The 10,101-nt window shown below is 42.6% G+C and overlaps 1 non-coding gene across 1 annotated transcript; it reads right to left on the minus strand.

Moving 5' to 3' along the window:
* Nucleotides 1-8,112: 8,112 nt before the first annotated feature.
* On the minus strand, nt 8,113-8,194 carry trnal-uag (transfer RNA leucine (anticodon UAG)). The gene has a single exon. It is a non-coding gene; the product is annotated as a tRNA-Leu (tRNA).
* Between the last annotated feature and the right edge of the window lie 1,907 nt (nt 8,195-10,101).

A 10,101-nucleotide genomic window follows, 5' to 3' on the forward strand; every position in this document is an offset into this window, starting at 1 on the left:
AGAGCTGTTAAATCCTATTTCAGCAACAATTTGTATGAATGTCTCAAACAATGTTCTTCCTGGATTTTATTGTTTCTTATCTCATCTCTGCGATTTTTTCATTGTAAAGCTGTTTACAGTTTATATACATATTTTGGTGTCTTTCCTAATCATATGCACTTTAAAATAGATGGATGAATCATTACTATTTGCTCTAGTACAAAATTAAACCTATATTATAATCAGTATATCATTATAAACATAGGCCAATGATCACCCAGAGTCTGTTTGGATTGTTGTCACTCAGGGCTGAATGAGAGAAAAAAACAGGGTTGAGAAAAGACAATCTTAGGGTGTGCGTATTTATGACAAAGAGAACAACTATAAAAATAAATTGGGAATATTATGGCTCAAAAAGTGTTTGAGGCTTTTCATTATTCATTATTCATTATTTCCTGTAATGCTGCTGCACAGCTGATCTTTAGTTAGAAACCTCAGGCCTCAGGTCAAGCCTCCAAATCTGTTAATTCTTTCTTATAGGTCTCTTATTAGTGCGTTGATGCTGAAAAACAATTATTAACTTTTGTCAATAACATTTGGGATCAAATATATCATATATCAACTTTTTCCTTCTGTATCATGCATGTGCTTGATTCTTAGTCTCTCGTTTGTTTTGAAAACATTTTGAACACACACACTCAGCCTCAGTGGAGCAAACTCGCACACTCTTTTTCTGCATTTTTCCAGTCCAATTTATCTGTCCCTCGTTTTACTTCTCACCCCGGGACCATTTCTTCCATCTTTCTAACGTGTCAAACAGCACCGACCCCAGCGAGCCGGATTTGCATTTTTTCCAGTCGTCAATCAATTTTTGTGACATATTCAAAAGTTATACACGTGTTATTCAAAGTATATGGAAGGCCTTAGTTGCCCAAATGCTGAAAGTAGTGAAGAAACTTCTACGCAGAACGCTGTGTTCTGTGCACTCCACCTCTCTGGGTTACCCCACTCATCAAAGCATTTGTTTATTCCAAAACTTTGGGTCACACCATAAAAATACTGATTTCCCCGAACAAAGCGACCCGTATAGCACGCGCAGCCACTTGTTCTCCCCCTTTTTATCTATACCAACCCCAATATTGAACAGAAACCACTCGAGATCTGCTGGCGCAGTCAAATATCTTCGAGCGGCGAACCCCACCCCACAGTTGCATGAAAATAAAAAAATCTGACCCTGTGTCCTACAGTATAAATTTATTCTTGTCAGACCGACTATGTCTCGGGATTATAGACCGCTTCGCACCCCGGAGGTCTCAATCCCTCGTTCTAACTTTCGTCAGAGGAGAAACCTTCCGTGTCGGAATTCCACTAATTTTATTTATTTACTTAGTTGACCCCCTCAATTTGGGGATTTTATAAACTACTTCGGCCACACTTAGCTATTAGTGCACGGAAACAATTTGAAGACAAGCTCCCCGCATGGGACATTCATTTATAAAATGAATTTATCTTGTCACTTTGTTCGAATTCACTTGTCAGGACACTTATTCTGATTGTCTGAAAAAAGCTGTCCCTCCAATCACCTCGACGCGTCCTCCCTCGGACGGGGGTCGGTCGCACGGCACGGTGGTCCTTTAGCCTTCGAACCTTGTGTCACGGCACCATTTGTTAGATCGGGTTCTTTTAGTAGGAGGCTCAAGAACGGACCGGAGTAAATTCAAGTGAAAATGAAGTCTTTATTGGTATGGCAACAAATGGAGCATTTCAGCGCTGGTCTCAGTCTGACAGAACTCTCGCAGGAATCCGTCAGACCGAGCCCCGTATCCCCGGTTACACCTCGTATATATGTCTCCTAGTTTCCCAAGGTGGATCCCTTGTTGATCAAATGTGATTGGATATGAATTGTCTAACTCAAATAATGTCTGTGAGGAATTCAAATAATGTGTGTGTATCAATCTGCCCTTGGTTTCCCAGACTTTCCTGATTGTTTTGTCTGTCTACTCCTGCATCACTTAAGGTCATATGGAAAAGTACTGAGACTTATTTCATTGCTAATGTCTAAGAACAAAGCCAATTATAACATAGGTAACAAGTAAAGTAGCACACAACAAGTAGTCAAAAACTTCCTGGTCTGACTTGTTAAAGAAAGAGATTTAATGTCAAATTTTTTCCCAAGTGCCCTCATTCGGTCTTTACCATTAACATGCATGTTATGGCTGCCCAAAGACGTGGAAATTCTATCTTACAGAAACTCCCCTTTTTTAGGTTTTAAGGTAGTTTTACAAAAAGGTCTTCCTCTTCAGATGTCAGATAAGCTGCAGTTCCCTCCCAATTCTTTTTTTCTTTTGTATAATGACCGGTTGTGTGTACACCTCCTATAGCTTTCGAAGTACAGTAATCGTAACAGCTTTTTTTCTTGGGGATGTTGGCCGCATTTTCTGTACTGAGTTATTTTAGTTATTTTTTAGAAAGGTTTACAAAAGGGGTTTCAAACTGGACTCCCTCTTCAGATGCCAGATAAGCTTCAGTTTTCTCCTATTTTTTTTTTCAATTTTGTTTATTATGATGGCAATAACAGTAGCAGCCTCTTTTGTTTAATTTTTTTCTTAATGGTGTAATGTACGCCTCATTTTCAGCACTGACCTTACTTGAAGAAGAAAAACTTAAAGGTTCACAAAGTTTGTATTTTCTGTCTAAACCTGGTCTAAATTTTGCCTGCACTTGGTTGTGTGTAGATTTGGAGTGTATTTGACCTTCAAAGTTTACCAAAATATAAAAAATGTCATTCAAACTGCATTTGCCTTGTTTACTTTTTACTTATACTTTTCATTACATTACTTAAGTACACCTATTTTTACAGTAATTCTCATACCTAAGTACAAGACGTTACGGATACTTTAAGACTTTAACTCAAGTAACATTTCAGTCAGTGACTTGGACTTTTACCAAAGTCATATTTTGGAGGGGTACCTATTCTTTTATTTGAGTGTGAGATTTCAGTACTTTATACAACACTGCTCACCACTCAAAAACATTGGTGGAACTGAAAGCTGGAGGGGTGGCAGTCCATCTCGTTGTCACAGCCAAAGTGCCCTTGAGCAAGGCACCGTACCCCCATGCTCCCCGGGCGCTGCGAACAGCTGCCCACCACTCCAGGTTGGCATCTGTCTCTATGAGTGTGTGAGCCTGTGCATGTGTGTGTCAGCAGGTGCCAGCCTGGATGGGTTAAAAGCAGAGGACAAATTTCATGTGTATGCACGACAAATAAATCTGATCTTAATCTTAGCTTCTTTTTAATAACACGTTTTAATGGTTTGGGAACTGAGGACACTGATTGTTGCACTTTTTCCCAGTAAGTAGCTGTGCTAACCTTAGCCGTATACGTTTGGGTATTTTCTTTCATGTTTTTTTTGTCCGTGGGTCTCATTTGGTCAATTTTTCACGAGGCACCTGCCAGAGGGACGCAGTTCAAAGAGACTGTGCGGGGCGAGAGGTGTCTTCCATGATGCTCCCTGTCCTCTTTCCAGCTCTGGAGCGGTACAGATCCTGGATAGAGGGCTGAGGGGCTCCGATAATGTGCTCTGCAGTCCTTACAGTATACGCTGCAGATCCTAATCTCTAAAAATGATGATAAATTATGTTGAAAAAGAGTATGAAGCCAGATTTTGGGAGTGATAACTGGCAGATTATGTTGTAAGGCTGAAAAGAAATCCAAAACCATTGCAATATCATACCAAACTAGAAATTTCAAATCATTAGCCGTTATACATGCTATATTGCTCCATAATTGTTCCATGCTTTTCCTACTGTGTGGAGGCATGGGAAAACACATACAGAACCAACACTAATCCAGTTTATGTGCTACAGAAGAAAGCAATGATCATTCTAAATGGGTCAGTGGATGGATTATTATGCACAAACAAATGGAATATTCATTAAATAGAATAGAATAGAAAAATACTTTATTCATCCCCCAATGGGGGAAATTCAAATTAGTCAGTAAAAATAATTAATATTTACAATGATTGTATATTAACAACAACAATAATAATGCCAATTCTAATAAAAAATACTACTACTAACTAATAATAGTAATAATAATAATAAATGACTAAAACAAAACTCAATCAATCACTTTGAGAAGAACTCAGCAGTCACTGTTATAAAGCCTTATGGCTGTGGGAACAAAGGACCTTCTGAACCTCTCAGTCCTGCAGCGCAGAGAGATGAGCCTCTCACTGCAGCTGCTCCTCTGTCCTGCCAGGATGCTGTGGAGAGGATGTTTATTGTTCTCCAAAACAGAATACATTTTCCTCCTCATCCGTTGCTCCACCACAGCACCGAGAGGGTCCAGCCTTCTGCCTTCAACAGAACCAGCCTTTTTCACCAGTTTGTCCAGGCGCCTACAGTTTCTGTCTGTAGTGCAACTCCCCAGCAGCATAGAACAGTGCACTCTCAATGATAGTGTGATAAAACATACTCATCATATCACTGAAGACATTGAAGGACCTGAGGCGTCTCAGGAAAAAAAGACGGCTCTGGGCCCTCCTGTACACTGCTTCTATGTTGGCAGACCACTCCAGTTTATTATCCAGCACCACCCCCAGGTATTTGCAGGTCTGAACAATCTCTATGTCCCCTCCATCAATGCAGACTGACTGGTATGGAGTTTTAGATCTCCTGAAGTCCACCACCAACTCTTTGGTCTTGGTGGTGTTCAGGAGCAAACAGTTATTTTTGGTCCAGTCAGTAAAGGCCTCCACAAGGTCCCTGTACTCCTTCTCCTGTCCACCGCGCACACATGCCACAACAGCCGTATCATCAGAATACTTCTGAATGTGGCAGGACTCTGAGTTGTACCTGAAGTCTGATGTGTACAGGGTGAAAAGAAAAGGAGCCAAAACAGTACCCTGCGGAGCCCCCGTACTGCATTCCAGTGTTCCAGAAACACATTTCCCCATCCTGACATACTGTGGTCTGGCAGACAAATAGTCTATAATCCATGATGTCAGGGAGGGGGCCACACCCATACCCAGCAGCTTGTCTTTCAGTATGGGAGGCTGTATGGTGTTGAAGGCACTGGAGAAGTCAAAGAACATGACTCTCACATATGAACCAGGCACATCCAGATAAGCATATGCCCGATGCAACATGTACAGAATCGCGTCTTCCACTTCTATGTGTTTCTGGTAGGCAAACTGGAGGGGGTCAAGAGCCTCAGCAACCTGCAATCTCATCCGACTAAGGAGAAGTCTCTCCAAGGTCTTCATGATATGAGATGTCAGAGCCACCGGTCTGTAGTCATTCAGCTCCACCGGTTGCCCTAATTTGGGCACCGGTATGAGACAAGAAGTTTTCCACAGCACCGGGACTTTTTCCATCTGAATGCTCATATTGAAGAGCCTCTGAAGAGGGACTGCTAGTTGACCAGCACAGTCCCTCAGAAGCCTTGGACAGACTCCATCTGGGCCTGAAGCCCTCCCTGGCTTAAGTCTCCTGAGCTCAGCACCAACCTCCTCTATAGTTAGATACAGAGGTTGTAGCGGAGGGATGGCGACAGGAGTGATGTTGCTATCAACCATAGAGATGGGGGTGGGGGTGCAGCTGGACAGAGGAGGCCAGGCAGTGGGAGCAGCCACAGTTGTGGAGATGCAGCTGTGCTCAGGATGCCTGGAGATAGAAGCTGCCAGGAAATGCAAACTTAACCTGAAAGTCCTGCAGCTCGGAATCATAGTTTAAGAGTAATTATTGAGCCTGAATATCACAGCACCTCTGAGCAAAGAAAGATAAAAAAAAAAAAACTCATCTTATGAGGAAGTGTGGCTGACCCTGTTGTTGAGCAGGACACCTGCTTTTCAAGACTGTGATAGCTGATCAAAGGAAAAACCCACACAGTCATATGTGGAAGTGCTCCTAAATATGACAGATCTTAAGCCTTTACTTTGAAATAACTGGCCTCTCTGTACCATAATCACTTACAGACACACATGCAAGTAGTGGTCATGTTACTTGTGGTCTTTTTCACATGTAAACACAACACATTAGGATGGAACTTTGTCACTTCCTGTTTAGGTTTAGCCAATAACGCAGGGTTGGGACTTTAAAAATCCAGACTTCTTAGCGAGGGTTAGGAAATGATCATGGTTAGGGGTCAAATGTAATCTTTTGACAGGGAGTTGGTACCTTATTTGGATAAAGGACAGTCTTTGAGTTAGGATTCAATTCAATTCAAACAAGAAAGAATGCCTTTCTAATCCAAAATTGAAATAGATAACATTACAGTGATTGCTTTTCCACAATTTACATATTACCTTTACATGTGACTATGTGTCCCAGCAGGAAGCTGAGGACTTCTGTCCTGTGAATAGTTTTATCAGCTATATAAATGAATATATATGATTTAATGTTCAACTCTTCATACAAATGTTTTTGCGTAACTATAAAAAAGATTGATTTGGGGTTAGGGTTAACCCTTTGCCCATCAGATAAGGATGTTCCAATAGTCCTAAAAGCTAGTCTGTGATCCCAGGAATCAACAATGCAGAAGCTGGCTTAGCGGAAAGCCTGGCTTATTTCGCTACTTCTGGCTAAATTTAGCGAGAGTTCCGTCCCATGAACGTGGCTTATTTGAACGCCTGCTGAGTAACCATGGTAATTTATGCTGCTGAACTAGCCTGGTCCCGGGCAGGCAAAAGTTGAAGCTTAGCTTAGCTGCAACTCAAAAATGTCCGACTGGCTGAAACAGACTCCCGAAAGAAATGTTCACCAAGAATTCTGCGCTCCCGCAACTCATGTCTTGTCTAAAAAACGAAACAAAAACTGTGGTTATCATATCACCACTTTCACTGTCTCGAAAAATCAATCAGTCGGTGCCAGTGCAACCGCTTTACCTCCGAAGAGTTCTTGCTTCCAAATGCTATGCCTACTATTTGTTTACCTCAGGAGCCCTCTTAAACAACAGCCAAGACACTTGTTGCATGAGAATCTTCTGACCACAGCTCAACTAGCTGTGTTGTCACAACCTTCTACAGTGCTTTGGGCAGGACAAAATCATTAGCAAAAGGCACATTGTTGATTATAAGGTCTTGGTTTGCACTTAACACCATAGTAAACGGGAAAGGGCTTTTGACCGAAGCAACCTGGCCTCATGTTAGGCTATTTGAAGGGGGCTATTGACATTTAGGCCGAAGATGGGTGAGAGTATCAAAACAATCATCACTTGGTGGCAGGCAGCTGAAACAAAATTACCGAGTCCTCCCCGTCGGGGAAATCGAACCCCAATTTTCCGCGTGACAGGCGGAGATACTGTCCATTTTACTAACGAGGAATTTCTGTGTGGTGGATACAGTCGTCAGATGAAAGATAACTATCGCCAAGGAGTGAAGAGGCACTGGGCAGGTTTTGGAAAACTAGGAACCGAGGAATCCCCAACATTACATCTCCACTGGGATGATTTTCTTAGGATTCATTGCATTAAGGCTTTAAACAGTGCAGTATTAATGGTTTGCCTTCTGAGTCATAGTGTACAAATGTTAGACCTACTGACTGACCACGCATAGCATCTCGCTGTCCTCAGCCATATCCATGACCTGCATTTACAAAAACCCAAATAGTAACGGCCAAAAACAAATATGAGCCTTGGAAAAGATAGCTTGCCAGCCAGCTGCCAATGTCACATTGGTAACATCCATTTTTTTGCATGTGCTGTTTCACTGTTTATTCTGTGACCCTGAAGGGACTCTTTAGTTGTGTGTGACATTAATGTATAAGCTTTATTAAGGACTCTCTGTAGTTCCACATATAAAAATGATTTCTGACCAAGGTCCCCTTTATCTCTGGCAGTACAAGAAACTGAAGTTCTTCAAAATGTCAGTAACAAGTTAGACTGGGTAAAATGAGCTTTCTTTTGTTGTCACACATTAAGACTGAAAGGGGGACCTAAATAGATTTGGGATTCATGTTTGAACCTTATCAGAGGATGAAAGTGGAAGTGGACTTGACATATGGGTTACCTCCCCAAAGGACCAGCACATGTGTATGATTTCCTGTGAGTTCCATCTTCTTCATGGCGATGTTTTTTTAAACTGATTTGTACTTTTGATTGAGAAACTACCACCAAGAAAACAGCTACATTGGCAATGGTGGGATTTGAACCCACACCTCCACAGAGACTGGAGCCTAAATCCAGCGCCTTAGACCACTCGGCCACACTACCAAAGATATCGTTGAACCAACAACAAGGAAAAGTCATCTTTAAAAGACGGACTGAACTGAAAGGTGCCGTCAGCAACTTTTTTTTAGTCATATTAGCTTGAACTGTCATGGGATTCTGTAAGTAGAATATTAAATAGGCTGTTTAGGAAAAATCCCGAATTCTGTAGCTCCCTCTAAAGCCTGTAATCGTGCTTGCAAAAATCGAGCGCTCCAGGCTGTTTTTAACCAATCACGTTAGGGGGGAGGAATTGCTACCTGTCAATCACAGCTTGTGCACACGCTGCTATCGAGCCCGCCCCACTCCCCCCATTCACGCGCAAGAAAGTTCTCCCGGTCAAATCTGAGCAGAACAGTCACCAACCATGTCTTCCATGCTGAGCGTGAGTCTGCCCCAGCTTGTGTGCGCTCACACTGGTGTGAACTTACGTGCACAACCTCGTCCACAGAGGGGGAGGGGTTTGGGGGGCGGTTTGGAGCTTGGTAGAGGTTGGGGGAGGGACCTGAAAGTTGTATCAGTTCGATTTTAGACTCGGAATTTTGAAAACCTGCCGACGGCAGCTTTAAGGATTATAATCAACAGTTGTCAGTAGACCCTGTAAGATCAAACTTTTCTAAATCAGAATAACAACTGATGAGTACCAGTTGTAGTCTTGCCACTGTGCAACACCCATAGATATTTCTTGTGCTTTACATCTAAAGCCATGAAATCTTTACAGAAGAGAGCATAGGAAGAGAAGAGTATAAACTGGTGGAACTCAACAAGATGATCGACTAGCAGAGAATGGCTTCGATCCATCGACCTCTGGGTTTTCCGCGTGACAGGAGGAGATACTGTCCATTATACTGACGAGGAATTTCTGTGTGGCGGATACAGTCATCAGATGAAAAAACAACTATCGCCAAGGAGTGAAATAAGATTTCCGTGTCCCGTTTCAAGGTGCAGGAAAATTGCTATCACAGTCCCATCACTCAGAAAGAGAGTCTTCCATGAAGCTGCATGCCTCGTCAATGTTCCCCGTCAACACCAACACAACGCAGACCCACATATTCGCTGGAATGATGCCTGGGCCCGCCGACAGTATCGTCAATGGCCGTCGATCGTCAATGGTCGAGCTGTCTATGGCACTGCGTTCAGGTCGCAGTCTCCCCTGGAGGTGTGGGTTCAAATCCCAGTTCTGACATTACAGACTTCTCCAAGATAACTATTTTCACTGGCAAGGCAACCCAAGTTTACTCCTTGCTTAGCAATACCATGTCGTAATGCTATTCTGGCACTGCATCATCTAGTTTAAAGATTATTGCGGCCGCTTTACCTCCGAAGAGTTCTTGCTTCCAAATGCTATGCCTACTATTTGTTTACCTCAGGAGCCCTCTTAAAAATCAGCCAAGACACTTGTTGCATGAGAATCTTCTGACCACAGCTCAACTAGCTGTGTTGTCACAACCTTCTACAGTGCTTTGGGCAGGACAGAATCATTAGCAAAAGGCAGATTGTTGATTATAAGGTCTTGGTTTGCACTTAACACCATAGTAAACGGGAAAGGGCTTTTGACCGAAGCAACCTGGCCTCATGTTAGGCTATTTGAAGGGGGCTATTGACATTTAGGCCGAAGATGGGTGAGAGTATCAAAACAATCATCACTTGGTGGCAGGCAGCTGAAACAAAATTACCGAGCTCTCCCCGTCGGGGAAATCGAACCCCAATCTTCCGCGTGATAGGCGGAGATACTGTCCGTTATACTAACTAGGAATTTCTGTGTGATGGATACAGTCGTCAGATGAAAGATAACTATCGCCAAGGAGTGAAGAGGCACTGGGCAGGTTTTGGAAAACTAGGAACCGAGGAATCCCCAACATTACATCTCCACTGGGATGATTTTCTTAGGATTCATTGCATTAAGGCTTTAA

The sequence above is a fragment of the Odontesthes bonariensis genome, chromosome 8 (assembly GCF_027942865.1).
Source record: "Odontesthes bonariensis isolate fOdoBon6 chromosome 8, fOdoBon6.hap1, whole genome shotgun sequence".
NCBI lineage: Eukaryota > Metazoa > Chordata > Actinopteri > Atheriniformes > Atherinopsidae > Odontesthes > Odontesthes bonariensis.